Raw genomic sequence first — 18,574 nt, 5'->3', positions numbered from 1 at the left:
AAAGAAAGAAAGAAAGAAAGAAAGAAAGAAAGAAAGAAAGAAAGAAAACAACTCAGCAACTCTTAAGAAGCAGGCTTTGTTTTTGTCATTATTTTTCTTCCATAGGCAAAGTAGTTATTCTTTAGACTGGAATTGAGCTTCCCTCTATTCTGTGACTGTTCAATTTTCAAGATGCGGCACATGTTCAAAGTCCTTATGAATCTTCTACTGACCATATAACCCAACCAAATTTCTCCTCTTTAAACTTCTACAATGTATCTGCTATTAAGCTGTAAATTGGTAGAGTGCTAAATCCATTAACTGTTTCCCTTACTGGGATAATTTCTTAACTAGTACCTAGTAGCTATTTATTAAGTATGTGTTGAATCATTATTAATTAAAAATCAAAATACCATTATCATTATTACATTACAAAACTACTGATTAAACTTAATCATGTACCTATTTGGCTATTTAATTTTCCCAAGCATCTATTTGTGTCTTCACCAAATAGATGATGTGCTCCCAAGAATGAGGAGATATATTCAATACATCTATATATTATAAATAGCAAATTAAATATCTTATATTTAATGCCTCTTATAGAGCCCGCACAGTGCTATGCATACATAGCAGAATATCTACTACATGGCTGATATACAATAAATATTTAATGATAAAAATAGTTTCATACACCATTATTAAAAATTCACAAACAAAAGCAAGCACGTTACACAAAACATTAATTCAAACTGTTACATTAATTTGCATTGGCAAAACATGATATAGCCCCAAGCAGCTCCTCTGATTTGACAGATGTGTCCCTGATTTGAGTAGAACATTTCTATAAAGTAGGACGTGTGAGTACTCTTTTAAATTGCTTTGTCATAGACCCTGGAGCAGTCATAATTTTTAGTTACTCTGGTTTCTCCAGCACTAAATGCAAGTAGCAATTCCTGTCATCTGTGCAACTTACAGTCATACGATGATCTTAATATACTGAATCCTATTAGCTGAGACCTTAAGTATTGCCGAAAGTCATTCAATATGTACAGGATAACAATCCTGTGTCATTTTCTGTTAGGGTCCTTGACTGAGAAGTTAACACAAACTTACCTACCCCTCATTTACTCATTCGACTAATAAATATTGACTACCACTGCATGACCTGCTGTGCAAACAAATGATTCTAATATAATTCCAGTAGGTATTACATTGTAGGTACATAAAAAGTGCAATAAGGGCATAGAGAAAGGAGCGACACAATTTTTCTGGGGGAAATTAGTAGGCCTACTTTAACTATTGTGTATTCCAGTTTCAGAAAAGCATTGTAAATGCATTCATGACTGCTTGATTGTAAACTTGTGGAATATAGATTGGATGATAGCAGAGAAAGGGAAATTCACACCTGGCTTAACATCCGCATGCAAACAATTAGGCAATGGCAATCTCCAGCAGGGTGCCACAGGGCTCCATGCTTGTCTCAGGTTCATCATTTTTATTTTTGAATTAATCGGCAAGACACAAAGTCCGATTATTAAATTTGTAGGTGACAAAAAACTGGGCAATATGTCAAATATTGTTGGCACAGAATTAACAGTAAACATCACCTTAAAAGATTAAAACAATAGGCTGAAATTAACAAAATGAAATTTAACAGGGATAAACAAAGATACAAAGTTGAGTGCTAAAAACCTCGACTGTACAAAATATCTGACTTTGCGACATTTTTAGCTAAACCACTGTGGGTGAGTTAGATGCAGAAAATCTTCATTTGGCTCTAAGCACTGATGTGTCTCTGAAAAAAGTTGTGAGCGCAATTTTTCCTGTACAGATGGATATATATACTGTCCTGGGCAAAGGATACGACATGTATTCTCTATTCTACATGTGCAAATTGTATATATATCAAATTTACTTTTGGTAAATTACATTTTAAAAACATCTCAGACAAATTATAGGAGGACACTAAAGGAGGGTGAGAGGAACGATGAGGAAATAATCTAGAAATCACAGTACCTCTGAAGTAGATGGTTGCTGATGGGTTTCAAAACTACGCCAAACAAAATACAATTAAAGGACCTCGGTATTTCTTACAGGACGAAAAGATTAAAGGGAAACATGACAGCTATTTTCAAATATTTGAAAGCTATTATGTGGCAGAGGTGATTTGTTAAGTATGACTACAACAGGCAGAGTGGACAGAAGATACAGAAAATTAGTTAAAATGTTGACTGAATATGTGAAATGTTCTACTCCAGCTTTTACAAGTAAGTCTAGTTTGTGGAAGGAACCCAACAAACATTTTTTGAATACATTAATGAATGAATAGGTAATAAAGTATAAAAGCCTGATTTGTTGAAAAAGAGAAGCAGTCTCAGTAGGTAGCAAATGAGATTCCTGCTATCTCAGTGTCAGAAAAAGGCAATTGAATTGATTCCACTCTAAAAACAAGGAAATAAAATTTCATAGTAAGGAGTGAAAAAAATATCATATTGGGATTTTGTTTTAAAACTACAATTACCAAAGTGGAAATTTCATCTGATAGTCACCAAATTTTAAGTTGTAAAAGTTACAAGTTAACTTAGACTGCAGCAAGTATTGGTACATTTTGGGTGTGTATGTAATTTTTTAACACAATTTTATAATATGATATTTTTCAACTCATGTTTGACTTTGGCAATATGAAAAGGATCATTATTGAAACTATATAGTTCTCTCCATTAATTACTCCAGACTCTGTTCTTAATTCATTGATATTCAAGTTGCCCTCTTTGGAAATGTTCGGGATGTTATAAATTTTCCAGTGTTGCTGCTTCAAAAAATTAGTTTAAATTTTCTGATCCTCATTTTATTTATTTATTTATTTTAAGATTTTATTTATTTATTTGGCAGAGAGATACAGAGAGAGAACAACTAGGCAGAGAGGCAGGCAGAGGGAGAGGGAGAAGCAGGCTCCCCGCCCAGCAGGGAGCCCGATGCGGGGCTCAATCCCAGGACCCGGGGATGATGACCTGAGCCGAAGGCAGCCGCTTAACCGACTGAGCCACCCAGGCACCCCTGATCCTCATTTTAAAGTCTTTGTTTGCAATTCAAGCATTCTCCATCATCCCTTTCATCTTTTTTTTTTTTTTTTGGTATAAATACTACAACTTTTGAAATATTTTCATTTTGTTTTACTATTAATTTTTAATATGTTTCAATGTGGAATCAATTTGTACACAATTTTACAGTCAACAGGAAACTTCATAGTTACTGTTATGCTGGAAATGGTTGTTTGGGGACAATTTTATAAGTGATGCTAGAAGCGATTACTCACTTTTAAGCGATTAGTGCATTTTATGATGCTATGATCAATTTTACTTCCCTAAACAGCTTAAGTTGAAATGATCTAAATTATATCTATAGAAGGAGGATCCACTCTAATAAAATAAAAGCGAGTTAATCATTAATCAGGAGAAAATATCTATATTAAGTGGGAGATTTAACTTAATGAATGATATGTTATATTCTTTTAAACTTTAAGTTTGACCTTGCAACAAACACACACATGTAGTTATGCTTAAGTCAGTCTTATCACTAGGTACCAATATATTTTGGTTTATGTTGCTACACGTTTTAATTTAGAGTTACCTAATTATTTCTATTATGTTAGATTGAATCCATTTATTTGGGTTATTTATTTTGATACTCTGATTCTGATACAGAATTTATTAGCTAGAACTTTTAAATTAATGTCATTCAAAATTTTGAGTAAGACTGAAGACATACACTTACAAGCTCTGCTTAAAAATTTCCCCACTAACTCATACCAATCTGTATTTCAAACTACCTAGTTCTACAATCAATCCTTTGACCCATCTCTCCATTCTCTTTTTTTTTTTTCTTATGGAGAGATAGTTTTCCTTTGCTCCTTTGCTTTGTTTCTTATAGTCCACATATGAGAATGACATATTTGTCTTTCTCTGACTTATGTTTTTTAACATAATACTCTCAAGCTCCATTCATGTTGCTACAAATGGCAAGATTTCATTTTTTCTAACTGGAATTTAAATTTAAAAAAGAGAGAGAGAGAGATTTTGTCATACCCCTTTTCTAAAATATTGATAGATTTAGGATTTTGAAAGAAAAAGAGCGAGTTGGTTTCTCTTCTGTGTAAATATATGTTGCCTGCTAATAGTCAATGGTTTTATTTCTAGAGATTTACAAACCAGCCATTAAAACATGTATGCTAGAAATTTTAGTTTCTTGCAAGTAGGAACATGATAGTTTCAGTTTTCCAGTGACTCTCCTGGTTCCAGTCCTCTCTGGTTCCACAAATATTGTCAATCGTAGCTTTGTAGCAAGTTCTCCCAAATTCCTTGCTATGAACCATATCTGGGTTGATTGATTTGAATTCATATTGAATAGTTAAATAGCTCTTACTGTCTCTTCATTTATATTATATTTCTATTCCTTTTAACAATTTCTTCTATCCTTTATGTATCATTTTTTTTTCTTTTGGATAAAGAAAATGGAAGTAAAATGTGAGTTGGAAGCCTTGATTTAGCTCATGAATTTCAGGAGAGCCATCTATTTAAAGTGGAGGTCAGAGGATGTGTTTAGTTTTTGTGCAAACATATCCAGAAAAAAAAAAAGCAAACTTTTTTTCCCCCTTACACACATTTTTACAGAAGCTTAAACTTGTTCTGGACAAATTGCTACCTGCCCACCCCATCTCCTTCTTTCATATCAACCTTTTTTGTTTCTTAAGAACAACATCTAAATAGATATACTATAGTACCTTCATGTAGCATATACTTGGCGTATGTTAGCAGAAAAAAAAGTAATTAATATGTTGCAGAGTAATTTGTTGAAAATAAAAGCTAATAAATTTAGGCAGATTATCCCAGATTAAAATTAGAACTGGGAAGACGGTTGAGACATTCTCCTCTGCTGTAATAAGCACTGTGGCTTCTTAGTGAGGAGGATACTAATAGGCAATTATCTCAGAGAATGGGAAATCAGAAATAGTTGGGAGATAAGTTTTGGATTCCTCCCAAAGTGTTTATATGCCTCCTATTTGTATGGTTTTCTGATTGTTCTTTTACCTCAGGGGAAAAGTTTTTATATGGAAATGTTTTTATAAGAATGACTCAATTCCCCAGAGAATGAAAATCTGATGACCAGAGTAGAGAAGAAGGCATGGTCTTTTCAACTTGGAGGGAATTTCCAGTGGGGTCCCACACTCTCTGATCCTTTTCCATGGGACAGACTTCAGAATACTTCTATCTTTTGCTATTATTCTTGCTGATACTTTATATATGGCAATAATATTCACAGAAGTAGCTATTATTTGTTAAACATCTATGTTTCAGACATCATGACTATCTCTAACAGCCAGGACATGTATACGAGATGTTTAATCTTATCTTCATTTTACAAATTAAGAAACTGAGATTAGAGAGTTAAATAACAAGACAACATCTCCCAAATATGAAATGCCAAAATCAGGCATCTAATACAGTTCTATCAGGTTTCAAACCTCTGTTTCTTCCACCTTAGCACATTGCCGTGCTTAGCCTTCAATACTAAGTTATAAATTAGATTTGAACTAACTTTGGGTAAATTTTGGAAGCAAAATGAGTTTTCTCCTTACACCATGTCCTTCCACAGGTTTTTGTGGACTTGTTATGAGAACTGAATTCAATTAATCACATCTATCAGGAAACTTGCTGCTACTGTACACAGATTCACTGTATATTAAATTAACATGTCTTTTTTGTGGACTATCAAGACATTTCCATTTGAAAACGACATACCATTAAACATTTTATTTATTACTTTTGGCAGTCAGATTTTAGCCAACTGCCGGCGCTGTCTTTTTGTTTCATTTATAGTATGACAGAAAGGACAATGCGTCGCCTGGGAAAGCTCCCACATTTTGGGATTCTGTTCTGTGCATAGCTTTTCTGCTGCCATTTGGACAAAGAAAGGGACCCATGACAATGGTTATGACAGCAGATGTGATTTTTATGTGGTATCAGCTCTTTTTTGCTGGGCAGAGGTAAGTACCATCGAAAGTTGATACCGAAAATGCAGAGCACCATGCCAATATGGAATGTACCATCCCTAAAATTCATCTGCTCTATGGCAAAGAAAGCTTTATAGAAATACAATGAGAATAATGAACATTTTATTTAGAAAGCTATACTTGCATTTAAGTGAAAATTCCATATCAAAACAGGTAAAGATAGTAAGCAAGATAACCTCATTCTCAGTGCATTTTTTTTTCTTGTTGGTAGCACTGGGAATTACGTTTCCATTTCTATCAATTCAGTAATCATTTATGGGACATTCTGTGTAAAAGTCACTGTGCTGAAAGCTGTGACAATTAGGAATCTGCCTGTGACACAGCCTCCTCTCAAGAGGGCAGACACAGTTTATATTCTAGACTAGCAGTGGACACCCACTGTTAAATAAAATCTTGTGTAGAGCATGCAACAGAAGTACGTGTCACAGGAGCACCCTGGAAAGAGAATGGAGAGGAATTTATGGGTCTTTAAGTTGTTCTTTGGAGGATGGATAGAATTTGATTGGTAGAAGAAAATATAGATGAAAAAAGTGAGAAAGGACATTGAGATGTAGGAGTGAGATGGCCGGTTGACGATTTTAGTAGCTGAGAAGAATGAATAGGAGATGAAATCAGAAGTATATGCTCGTCCTACTATAGATGACTTTGCATGTCAGGTTACTGCATTTCTTATGTAATAATTAAGATAGTAAGGGTTTTAGAGCAGGTGAGCTAATTAGTGCTAAAAAATGTGGGGAAAAAAATAAGAGTAATAAGTAGCCAGACAGTCTAGCAACCTGATTAGGAAGGTGGGCCCTGAGGTCATTTTGCCTCGGTTCATATATTCAGTCCTCCCCCTGGTAGCTATGTAGTCCAAGACACTTACTGTTCCTTTTCCATTCTTTTTCTGTGTTTTGTAAGATCAAGAGACTACTAATTATATGCCTATTTAACAGGAGTGTTGTGAGAACTAAATGTGATAATACAGAAAAAGAATGAATGCAAGATGATCCACAGAGTAAGTACTCTAAAAAAGTTGGTTGCAATTGATATTTTTAAAAGTTTTTATTTAAATTCCAGTTAGTCAACATACAGTGTAATATTACTTTCAGGTGTACAGTATAGTGATTCAACACTTCCATACATCACCTGGCGCTTTATCACAGCAGGTGTACTCCTTAACTCCATCACCCTTCCCCCCACCCACCTCCCCTCTGGTGACCATCAGTTTGTTTTCCATAGTTAAGAGTCTTTCTCTTGGTTTGCCTACCTCTCTCTTCTTTTTCCCTTTGTTCATTTGTTTGGTTTCTTAAATTTCACATGAAATCATATGGTATTTGTCTTTCTGTGACTGACTTACTTCATTTAGCATAATACACTCTAGCTCCATCCATGTTGTTACAAATGGCAACACTTCATTCTTTCTGATGGCTGAGTAATATCCCGTTGTATGTAGTGGTGTGTGTGCGTGTGTGTGTGTGTGTGTGTACATATATATATGTATATATATATATATATATATCCATATATGTGTACGGATACATATATACACATGTGTATATACATATGTACACCGATGAATGGATAAAGAAGATGTGTGTATGTGTGTGTACATATATACATCCATCTATATATATATCCATCTATGTGTGTGTATACATATGGATGGATACATATATATATACACACATACATATACACACACATCTTTATCCATTCATCGGTCGATGGATATTTGGGTTCTTTCCATAATTTGGCTATTGTAGATAATGCTGCTATGAACATCAGGGTGCATGTATCCCTTTGAATTAGAATCTTTGTATTCTTTGGGTAAATACCTACTAGTTCAATTGCTGGATCATAGGGTAGTTCTATTTTTAACTTTTTGAGGCACCTCTATACTGTTTTCCAAAGTGGCTGCACCGGTTTGCATTCCCACTAACAGTGTAAGAGTGTTCTCCTTTCTCCACATCCTTGCCAACACCTGTTGTTTCTTGTGTTGTAGATTTTAGCCATTCTGACACGTGTGAGGTAAGCAAATCAATCAATGTGATACACCATTGTCACCATTATTTTATTAGTAAGAGAAATGATAAGAACCATATGATCATTTCAATAAATGTAGAAAAAGCATTTGACAAAGTACAACATCCATTCATGATAAAGACCCTCAACAAAGTAGGTTTGGAGGAAACATACCTGAACATAATAAAGACCATATATGAAAAGCCCATAGCTAATATCATCCTCAATGGGGAAAAACTGAGAGCTGTTCCCCTACGGTCAGGAACAAGACATGATTTCCACTCTCGCCATTGTTATTTAACATAGTACTGGAAGTCCTAGCCACAGCAATCACACAACAAAAAGAAATAAAAGGCATCCAAATGACAAGGAAGAGGTAAAATTCTCATTCTTTGCAGATGACATGACACTTTATATACGAAACCCAAAGACTCCACAAAAAACTGCTAGAACTGATAAATTCAGTAAAGTTGCAGGATACAAAATCAACATACAGAAATCTGTTTCATTTCTATACACAAATAATCAAGCAGCAGAAAGAGAAATTAAGGAATCAATCCCATTTAGAATTGCACCAAAAACCATAAGATACCTAGGAATAAACCTAATCAAAGAAGTGCAATTGATATTTTTTTATGTAACATTTTACTAGCATTTCTAGATATATTTAGATAATATGAGGGGGAGATATTTCAGCAAGAGAGGTGGCATGGGAGGTAACTGAAAGGTCTAAGGTTTATGAAAAAGAAGTCATGGACAATGAGAACAAGTAAGAGGGGCATGATCATGGTAAACTGCCCAGAATGCCCACCCAGCTGAGAATGTGTCCAGCCATCAAGACTGACTCTAATGAAGTTAATACCTCTCAGAAAGAATAAGAGACCAGTAGGTTTTGTGTATTTTGAGTGCAAGACAGTGAGCTCATCTTGACTGTCAGTGACAAATTTACATTTTCCACATTACACTATAGCCACTGGCTTCAAAATTTTCATGCAACAAAATATTTTATGTATAGTGTTCTTGAAAATAATTTTTAACTTGAATTTCACTTATTTTTATTCATGTAGTATTGCCACTATTTTCTTTTAAAAGTAATAATAAATGAAGAGTAAAAGGGTAGCAGGGGCTAAGATGAAGAACAAAAATAGGTACTCTTTAAGCTAGATAATGTGAATTAAAAGCTTCAATTAATGAAAACAAAAGGAAATAAATTCTGCTGATGTAATGTACAACATGATGGCTATAGTTAATAAACTGTACTATATATTTGAAAGTTGCTAAGAGAGTAAAATTTAAGCGTTTTTACCACAAGAAAAAGATTTCATAACTATGTGTGGTGTGGATGTTAACTAGACTTATTGTGGTGATCTTTTTACAACACGACTATACAAACTAATACAATGTATACAAACTAATACAATGTAATATGTCAATTATTCCTTAATTAAAACAAACAAAAAGCAAAAGGAAAGGGCAGAAACAATAAATTTAAAATAGCAATAAATTAAATAGTATTCATTTGGGAATTTGTGCAATGCCTTGAAATTTTTAATATCAAATTATATACTTTTAAAAATATGATCCTTACAGGAATACTAAGAAATAGGCCATGCACATGGGAGAGGTTGAGGGGATCCAGTAAATTACATCCCTTCTCTCTGCCAATATTTGGAAAAATGAGAGATGGACATAGAAATCAGAAAAATTCACTCATTCATTCAACAAATATTTACTTAACTCTTCCTCATACTTGGCACTCTTAAAGACACTGGTGATAAAGCAGTGAATGAAACAAAAAGATCCCTGGTTGTAGAACTTACTGGTCCGCAGAAGGGGATGAATGACAGATGGTTTGGAGACACAGAGATACACTGCTCAAAGCCTACTTCAAGGCAGGACATGATGCGCCCTGCCCAGTGAGAAGGACTGTGGCAAGATGCCAGTCCCAGGCCTCGGAGGATGCAAGCCTAGCTATGCTTCAGCTTTGGAACCAAGTTCACACTCTGCAGAGCAGATACCAGCCATGCCTCACCAAGGGCCTACCCATTTCTGCCCAGTGTGGGACTCCCTTAATGGATTCACTTGGGATTTGCAGAGAGGGTTTCAGGCCTTCATCACGGTAAGAGTGTTCCAAGTGCTCATTCCATGTGCCCAACCTCACAATTCCGTTTATTTCAGAAGTATTAACCCTTCCCCCAACCCTGTGGTAGTTCTAATTCAGAGACAATATCCTTTCCTGAAGAGCTATCATAGATGTTGGTAAAAGATAGAGGATTTCATTGGGGAGGGTATGTGCCATGGTGAGCACTGTGAATTGTGTAGGACTGTTGAATCACAGACGTGTACCTCTGAAACAAATAACACATTATATGTTAAAAAAAAAAAGAAGACTATGGACTCTGAGAAACAAACTGAGGGTTCTAGAAGGGAGAGGTTGGGGGGATGGGTTAGCCCGGTGATGGGTACTAAAGAGGGCACGTACTACATGGAGCACTGGGTGTTACATGCAAACAATGACTCATGGAACACTACATCAAAAACTAATGATGTAATGTATGGTGATTAACATAACACAATAAAATTTAAAAAAGAAAAAGATAGAAGATTTTATTGTTATAAGGAAGAAAGCCTGTTGTTGGATGTAGCTTCAGAGCTAGGGCCAGAAGGGCTTGTTTACCCCTTACCTGTGAAGTACACCGTCCTACCCTCACAGTTTCAAGCGGTATGAACAACTGCAAGGAGGTGCCTTACTGAAATGTGGAGAATACAAACTTGAGCAGCAGGAAGGTTAGCAAAATAAATATAAGCCAGATTCAACACCCAGATAAGTCATCCCTTCCACAGGGCTGAGTGAGTGAGGGGCGGTGAGAGATGTGATGCCCACTGCAGCTGAAACCGATCCACAGGGAAACATGACATCATGGGAAAGGAGGCTGCTTATTTATAGACCCAACAGGCATTATTTTTCCCATTTCAAAGATAACGAAAATAAAATTCAGAAATACTGAGTCACTTGCCAAAGATTATATAAGAAGTAAATTCAGGAGCCCGGACTCACAGCTTTTTTAATTCAAGTAAATCCATTTGGATATCTTCTCTATATCTGAATGCCGTCCACACATCAAGCTAGAGTACAGGTGTAGAGGACGAAGTCAGCACCTTTGTACTTAAGATATTGCAATTAATCCAGAGAGTCAGCAATTTTGGATGATTTCAATACAGTATTCTCTATACGATGCTTGATTGAGGATACCAAAGGGACACTGAGCCTCCCCCGCCTTGTCAACAATGTGTTGATGAAAGGGTATGGGTGGCTTCCCAAAGGAGGTCGTAGTTCAGTTGAATTTTGAAGGCTAGTAAGAACGACCCAGATAAGTGGGTAGAAGATTAAAAGTAGAAGGCAATTCTGGATAAAAGGAGCTAAGGCCTAGAGATCTGAGAGAGCACAGAACCTTCAGGGAAGACAAGCGGTTACAAATGGCTAGAGAATGTAGCACAAGGAGAGAGTGATAAAATACAGGACTAAAAACACACACAGCGCCACTTAGTCAAAAACTTACTGTGTGCCAAACGGTACTGTGTGCTGAGGATATAACAGGAATGGGTAAAATAAATGGGGTCTAGATCCTGAAACCACACTGTCTGAACGTGGTCTGACTGGGAAAGGATATGTTTCTAGAAGGAAAGGCAGCAGCACTTACTCGGTGCTGGGGTGGGCATGGAAAAGGCTTCCTAGCAGAAGGAAATTCCCACCTGAGACAGGAAGTATGAGTAGGGTTTTACCAGAAGAAAGGTAAGGGAAGAACATTCCAAAGAGAGGAAATAGGAAACAAAGGGCCAAAAGAAAAGGGCATAACTTGTGAACTGAAGAGCACTGGAGAATAGAATGTGAAACAAGGACATATATTCAGTTGAAAAATGATGTTCTAAGAGAAAACATATGTGGTCTATCATCACTTTAGTAAGTGTTAAATTCTATATCCATAGCTTCTAAAATCTGTGAGAAATCTCCTTTATCAGGCCAAAGGAACACAAGAAGGGCCCATCACATGATTGTACATATAGTTGTTGGGAAACTGCTAAATTGCCCCAAATTTGACAGTGATCTTATAAACTCCTCAAATTTCACGACTCTGCTTTCATCCCACTGAGTGTAGGTTTTTTTAAAATTGTAAAAATGCAAATGCCTCTAGGATTCTAACATTTTAACTTTACTGATATTTATAGCACAGTAGGAATAAACTATCCATTTTTAATGGTGTTAGAGTAGAATACATAAAACTTGACATGGAACACCCGTTCTAATTTGTCAGAGCTGACTAAGTTTAATCTTTCTTCAGGAAATAGGACCAGTATAGGGCTGTGTACCTGGGTATTGCAAATCACATTATAAGTGAGAGGACCTCCAAACAAACCTCTGAGATATAGACTTTTTCAGCTGTTTTCAACATGCTCTCTTACACATCTACGTGGAAAACGTGTTTCAACATTTAAGCTAAATCTTGTACGATCTTCTTGATATCTCAGAATCTAATTAGAAGTTTTGTGCAAACATTTAATATGTACCTACAAACTTTTAATACATATATAACTCCTAACGGGTATTTATTTATTTATTTAATTTATTATTTTTTTAAAGATTTTATTTATTTATTTGACAGAGAGAGACACAGCGAGAGAGGGAACACAAGCAGGGGGAGTGGGAGAGGGAGAAGCAGGCTTCCTGCTGAGCAGGGAGCCCGATGTGGGGCTCGATTCCAGGACCCTGGGATCATGACCTGAGCCGAAGGCAGACGCTTAACGACTGAGCCACTCAGGCGCCCCTCTAACAGATATTTAAAAAGGAAACAATGTTAGCTTTTGTGTTTTAATAAGAGATTATATGCTGTTGTGCTCTAATGTAAGGTAAAACAAAAATATAACAAAAAGACAAAGGAAATAAAATATGCTTTTCAAAAGAAAAATCTTGCCGCTTGAAAAATATCTCAAAAACAACTTTACATGGTAGAAGAAAATCACTGCAAAGAATGGAATCGTCAGCGTTAAGTATTTGCTCTAAATCAGCCATACTTAATTTTTAATGATGCTAACAATAGCAGCAAACCAGCCTCTTGTTTTGCTTTGTTTACTTGATGTTGTTATTTCGCCATTACTTTGACAAGTGGAGTTCAGAGGGAGTTCACTCAGAGATACCACATCTTCTGGACGATGCAAGACTGGCACTGGAGGCCACTGGGGACTCCCTGTTTCACAGTCTATATATGAACACACTTAGAACAATTTGGAATCTTCTATTTCATGTCCTGCCCGTAGCTATCTTATCTGTTGGAACCTGTGATCAGATTACAGAAAGATTACACTTTAACCTGCATTTAATCTAAACTAAATAGATATCAGAAGCCATGTTAAGAAATTCAATTTTGTTGCTTTTAAGAGTCAGGTGAAGGGTGGGGTTTTCTTTCGGTATGTTAAATGTTGCTGAGCAACATAAAATTGTTTTCAATATAGTTTATACCAGGGAAGGGCAAAACTAAGTTGTTCCTTCATTTCAAGGGGATGCTTTCTATGAAATTTCCTCTGCAGATACCAGCATCTCGATAAGCAAAAGGTCAGAAAGAATTATAACAAAATGTATGTTGGAGAAAATCTTGGGGGAAAAGATATTACTCCTAAAAGGTATTTCAAAGTCTTAGACATTGCAACCCTGTCCCTTTTAATACGGTGGTTACATTTTTTTTTTTTTTTGTAATAGTAAAGTGCAGCTTGTCATTCTATCCTTTTCAATTATTGTTGTTTCTATTACTATTTAAGGCCAGTAACTTTACAACCCGTTCTTAGCTCATCTTTAATAAGCATTTACAGTTGAACAGACCTAGGTTACACTCTGTTTACTATTTCTAGGCTTCATAGGGGTCTAGGTAGTTTCATAGTACTTACATTATGCACCATAATGATGAAGTAACACATAAGACTTTGTGATCTTTGGGATGCTTTTTTTTTTTTTAATTATGTTCATGAGTCACTTTTGTATAGATGACAATGCCACCTTTAACTTGATTTGCATATCATTTAAGAATTACTTAGAGCAATAGAACCTTTATTAAAAAACTTCAGAGTATTTTATGGAGTCCTAGAGATCCAATTTTTTCGCTTATGATGAGGGGTTTCAGGTCTTATAGGGAAACACTGAGGTTGTGGGGTTTGTTTTTTACACACTGCTTGAGGCAAAATCAAATAACCCATGTTACAAATAAAAACAAAGATAGGACAAAAATCTAGAAATATCATATAATTGCACAAAGACTACCATGACTCTAAGATGACATCTTTTTTTTTTTAAGATTTTATTTATTTATTTGAGAGAGAGAGAATGAGAGACAGCATGAGAGGGAGGAGAGTCAGAGGGAGAAGCAGACGCCCTGCTGAGCAGGGAGCCCGATGTGGGACTCGATCCCGGGACTCCAGGATCATGACCTGAGCCAAAGGCAGTCGCTTAACCAACGGAGCCACCCAGGCGCCCTAAGATGACATCTTTTACATTTTAACTATTGGCATTTTTTTCCTTTGAGCAAATAAAGTGGAATGTTAATAAAAATGTAATTAACTATATAAGAAACTGTTTTTACTGTCTAGTCTTGAATAATTTCTTTTTTTACATGGTATGTTTTTTCCTTGTTTCAAACAAGGGAGAGTAATTAATCTTTCCTTTACAAAAAAGGGGGGGTATACAAAAGGTTTGAAATACTGTATGGTATAGGAACGGAGTGATTGTTATGTTTTTTGTTTTTTGATTTTCAGGTTAAGGGGACCAACCCTCTTCTAAATTGATGCTTCCAAGATTCTTCTGTTTGGGCCATTGGAAGCCAACTCATGGCTGCATTTCTGGAGAGCTTATAAAACTAATATTGTTATGTAGTTTCACTGACAGACGCGCACTCATGCAAAGCAAGATGGATGGCATGTCGGTTTTCTCTATCATGGGATCTCCATTTAGCGACCCAGAGGAGGACCGAGAGAACTTGTCACACAAGCATGACAGGGCCAGATACGGCTTTAAATGGAGTTCCAAATCTCATATAGATTTGAAGTTGCAGCTAGAGCACAAAATTTGTCATAAAAGACTTGTCAGTACCAAGTTCATTAAGGTAAAGGATGATAGTACTTTATCTGGACACAATTGAGCTCTCCTTCAGCGGCCAGATCTTCAGTCACAGGAGAGCTGTGTTTTGTTTTGTTTCTTTCCTTAAAGACCTTTTAAAATTATTTCATTTAGATTTTCCTGTGCTTTAAACTTAACTCAAAAGTTTCTTATAGCATCCTCCCCCCCATTTTACTTCTTTTTTTCTCCTTTGTTAAATTTGGAGGTGTGTTTGTGGTGTCAATTCACAGGCACTGGGGACCTGACTGAGTGTGGAGGTGAGGTGTTAAACTGCTCAGGGCAGAACTTTAACGCTTAAGGTGAAAGACAAGGCTCTTAATCACTTGCACTGTGACTGCCACGTTCAGAATTTCTTGGCTGCCACGGAACTTTCTTCTAGTCAACATCCAGAGATCAATAAAGGTATTCAGAAACACAAGGCTGTCCCAGGTTTAACTGAAATCCCAATGTTACAAAGTCATGAAGAATTTCATTCCTAAATGCAAACAGGTTTCCAAGAAGGTAAGTCTGCTATTTAAAAATACACTATTTTGATAGCAATTTGTAACTATTAATTTAAGCATAATTCATATCTGTTATATCTTTTTCAAAGACTGTTAGGGTTTTTTGGTTTGTTAGCATTTTTAGGTTTTAGGTTTTTTTTTTTTTTTTTCTAAATACAAGAAACATACCCATGAGGTCATCAGGGGCATCTCACTCCTATTATCTTCATTTTATAGATGGGAAAAACAAAGGGAAAGATGAGTGGGAAAATAAAGTTATTTTGTTCTTGTTTTAGAAAGTAAGATGACGACTGATTTACTTTGCAGTCCGATTTCTAGCTTATAGTTAGCCAAAACAATGATCAAATTTTATTTTATTTTTTTAACGATTTTATTTATTTATTTGAGAGAGAGAATGAGATAGAGAGAGAGAGAGAGCATGAGAGGGGGGAGGGTCCAAGGGAGAAGCAGACTCCCTGCTGAGCAGGGAGTCCGACGCGAGACTCGATCCCGGGACTCCAGGATCATGACCTGAGCCAAAGGCAGTCGCTTAACCAACTGAGCCACTCAGGCGCCCGCTATGATCAAATTTTAAATGATACATCACAAATGTGGTTATGCTCCTTCCTGTCCCTTTTAGGACTGAAGGTCCAGCCACTGTACATGCTGCCAGATATCAGCCCTCAGCTGATGGCTTTTGCTAGGAATTGTCCCTTCCCCATGTAGCCAGTATCCAAAAGGAGTGGGACCCTTGGCCCCAGCTCAGGAGGTCTCTAAAGTGTCACCTCAGGTTTAGAGCTACCATGAGACCAGCTGAGGTTTCTGTTGAGATTACATTGAGCACAACTTCTCATTCTGCCCTGACCATCTTGATTCCTTCCCTTCTTCCCCAGGTTTTGATCCCAAGAATACTCTATAATAATCTCCCCTGCATCTATATATTTTGTCTCAGATTCTGCTTCCCAGGAAATCTGATCAGTGACATGATATTTTGAGTTTATGGGGTGGGGGAAACACACCAATATTTACCCTTCATTTTTTTCCTCTCAATATTTCTGATATACATTAAAATAATTTTCTTTTGGGGTGCCTGGGTGGCTCAGGTGGTTAAGTGTCTGCCTTCGGCTCAGGTCACGATCCCAGGGTCCTGGGATCGAGTCCCACCTCGGGCTCCCTGCTCCGCGGGAAGCCTGCTTCTCCCTCTCCCTCTGCCTGCCGCTCCCCCTGCTTGTGCTCTCTCACTTTCTCTCTCTCTCGCTGTGTCAAATAAATAAATAAAATCTTTAAAAAAAATAATAAAATAAACAAAACATTTTTCTTTTATTACATTGTATTCAAATAGCTTTTGAAATAAAACAATACATAGTTTCTCCTCACAGTTTCTATGAGTCAGGAGCATGGCATGGCTGGGTCCTCTGCTCAGGCTCTCAGCAAGTCTGCATTCAAGGTGTCAGGCAGGCTCTGTTCTCATCTGGAGGCACAACTAGGGAGGAATCTCTCTAAACTCCCTCATGTCGTTGGCAGAATTTATTTATTTGCAGAGGTAGACCCCATTACATATTGTTTCCTCAAAGCCAGCAACAGAACACACTCACACATGCACACACACACAAACGCACACACATACACACACACACATTAGTGAGAAATAGTATCTGGTACTTTGCTTTCAGACTCAGCTTTAGACTCTCTATAAAAAGCAGTCACCTGATTAGGACAGGCCCACCCAGAATAATGTCCTTTTTGATTAATTTAAACTGATTAGAGACTTCAATTACATCATCAAAATCCCTTTATATCTGCCATGTCCTATTGGGTAGATGCAAGTTATAGGTTCTGCCACACACAGAGATTATAAACAGCTGTCACTCATCTTAGAATTTTACCAACCACATGAAATAAATTTATATTCATTACAAAGCAAGAAGCAGTAATTTCTGACGTTACCTATGTTCAGGTAGGTAAGTATAATTTAATAGAAGGGATGCATATTTCAGTTTAGGAAGATTCTTAAGATCTGGATTTTTTTGCTCTGACACTGGAGCTCAAATAATTGTTAGTCCAGGTTTTCTTTGCTTGACTCTGACCTCTTGTTTCAATTCTTCTGTGCTTCTACTCACAGAGCCGCCAGGGCTCCAAATGTGCTTCCTAGAGTAACACATTCCACCTACTTCTTGGTCTCAAATTTCTCTATACCTTTTATTTTTTTCTTTCCCAAATGACTACCTGTTTTGCTTATTGCTGGCTCAGAGTCAATCATTGTTTCCTAAGGAAGACTGACAAAGTTCCTCTCTTTTTTATTCTTCAAAATGGCAATGTGGGCACGCACACTTATGGTTCCTTGCATGGAAGTGCACGCTTCTTGTAGTGCCTGGGAGTGGAGGACATTTTGATGCACCATTGTACATGACTTACTTTGGCCAAAGGAACAATATTGGAAAGAACAGAAGCAGAGGCTTTTGGATTGGCCTCTTGACTTCCTGCCATTCACCGTTAGAAGAATTTGCCTCGCTGGGCTAAGGCGGATGACAGAAAATCAGAGGAGGTCTGAACCCAGCCCATATCACAGGCCCATATCACATGACTTGCACCTTGAAGTAGAACCACCCAAAGAACAGAGCTTAAGACTGGCTTAACCATAACTGACCTCTAGTCAGGTGAGCATGAGAATAAAGGTGTTTGGTTTAAGCCACTGGTATTCCCAATGGTTTGGTAGGTGGCACTATTGCAACAATGACTGAGTAAAACTTTATCAGGTATATATGAATTTGTATATATCTACATGAAATTTACATAATACATTGCATAGGTCATAATATAAGAAAAAGGATATTTGACAATCTGTCACTACACTAATCCTAACATTAGGAGGTAATG

The sequence above is a fragment of the Callorhinus ursinus genome, unplaced genomic scaffold (genome assembly GCF_003265705.2).
Source record: "Callorhinus ursinus isolate GAN/ISIS: 27379988/994484 unplaced genomic scaffold, GSC_fseal_2.0 scaffold7, whole genome shotgun sequence".
NCBI lineage: Eukaryota > Metazoa > Chordata > Mammalia > Carnivora > Otariidae > Callorhinus > Callorhinus ursinus.
This window is presented reverse-complemented; position numbering follows the sequence as displayed.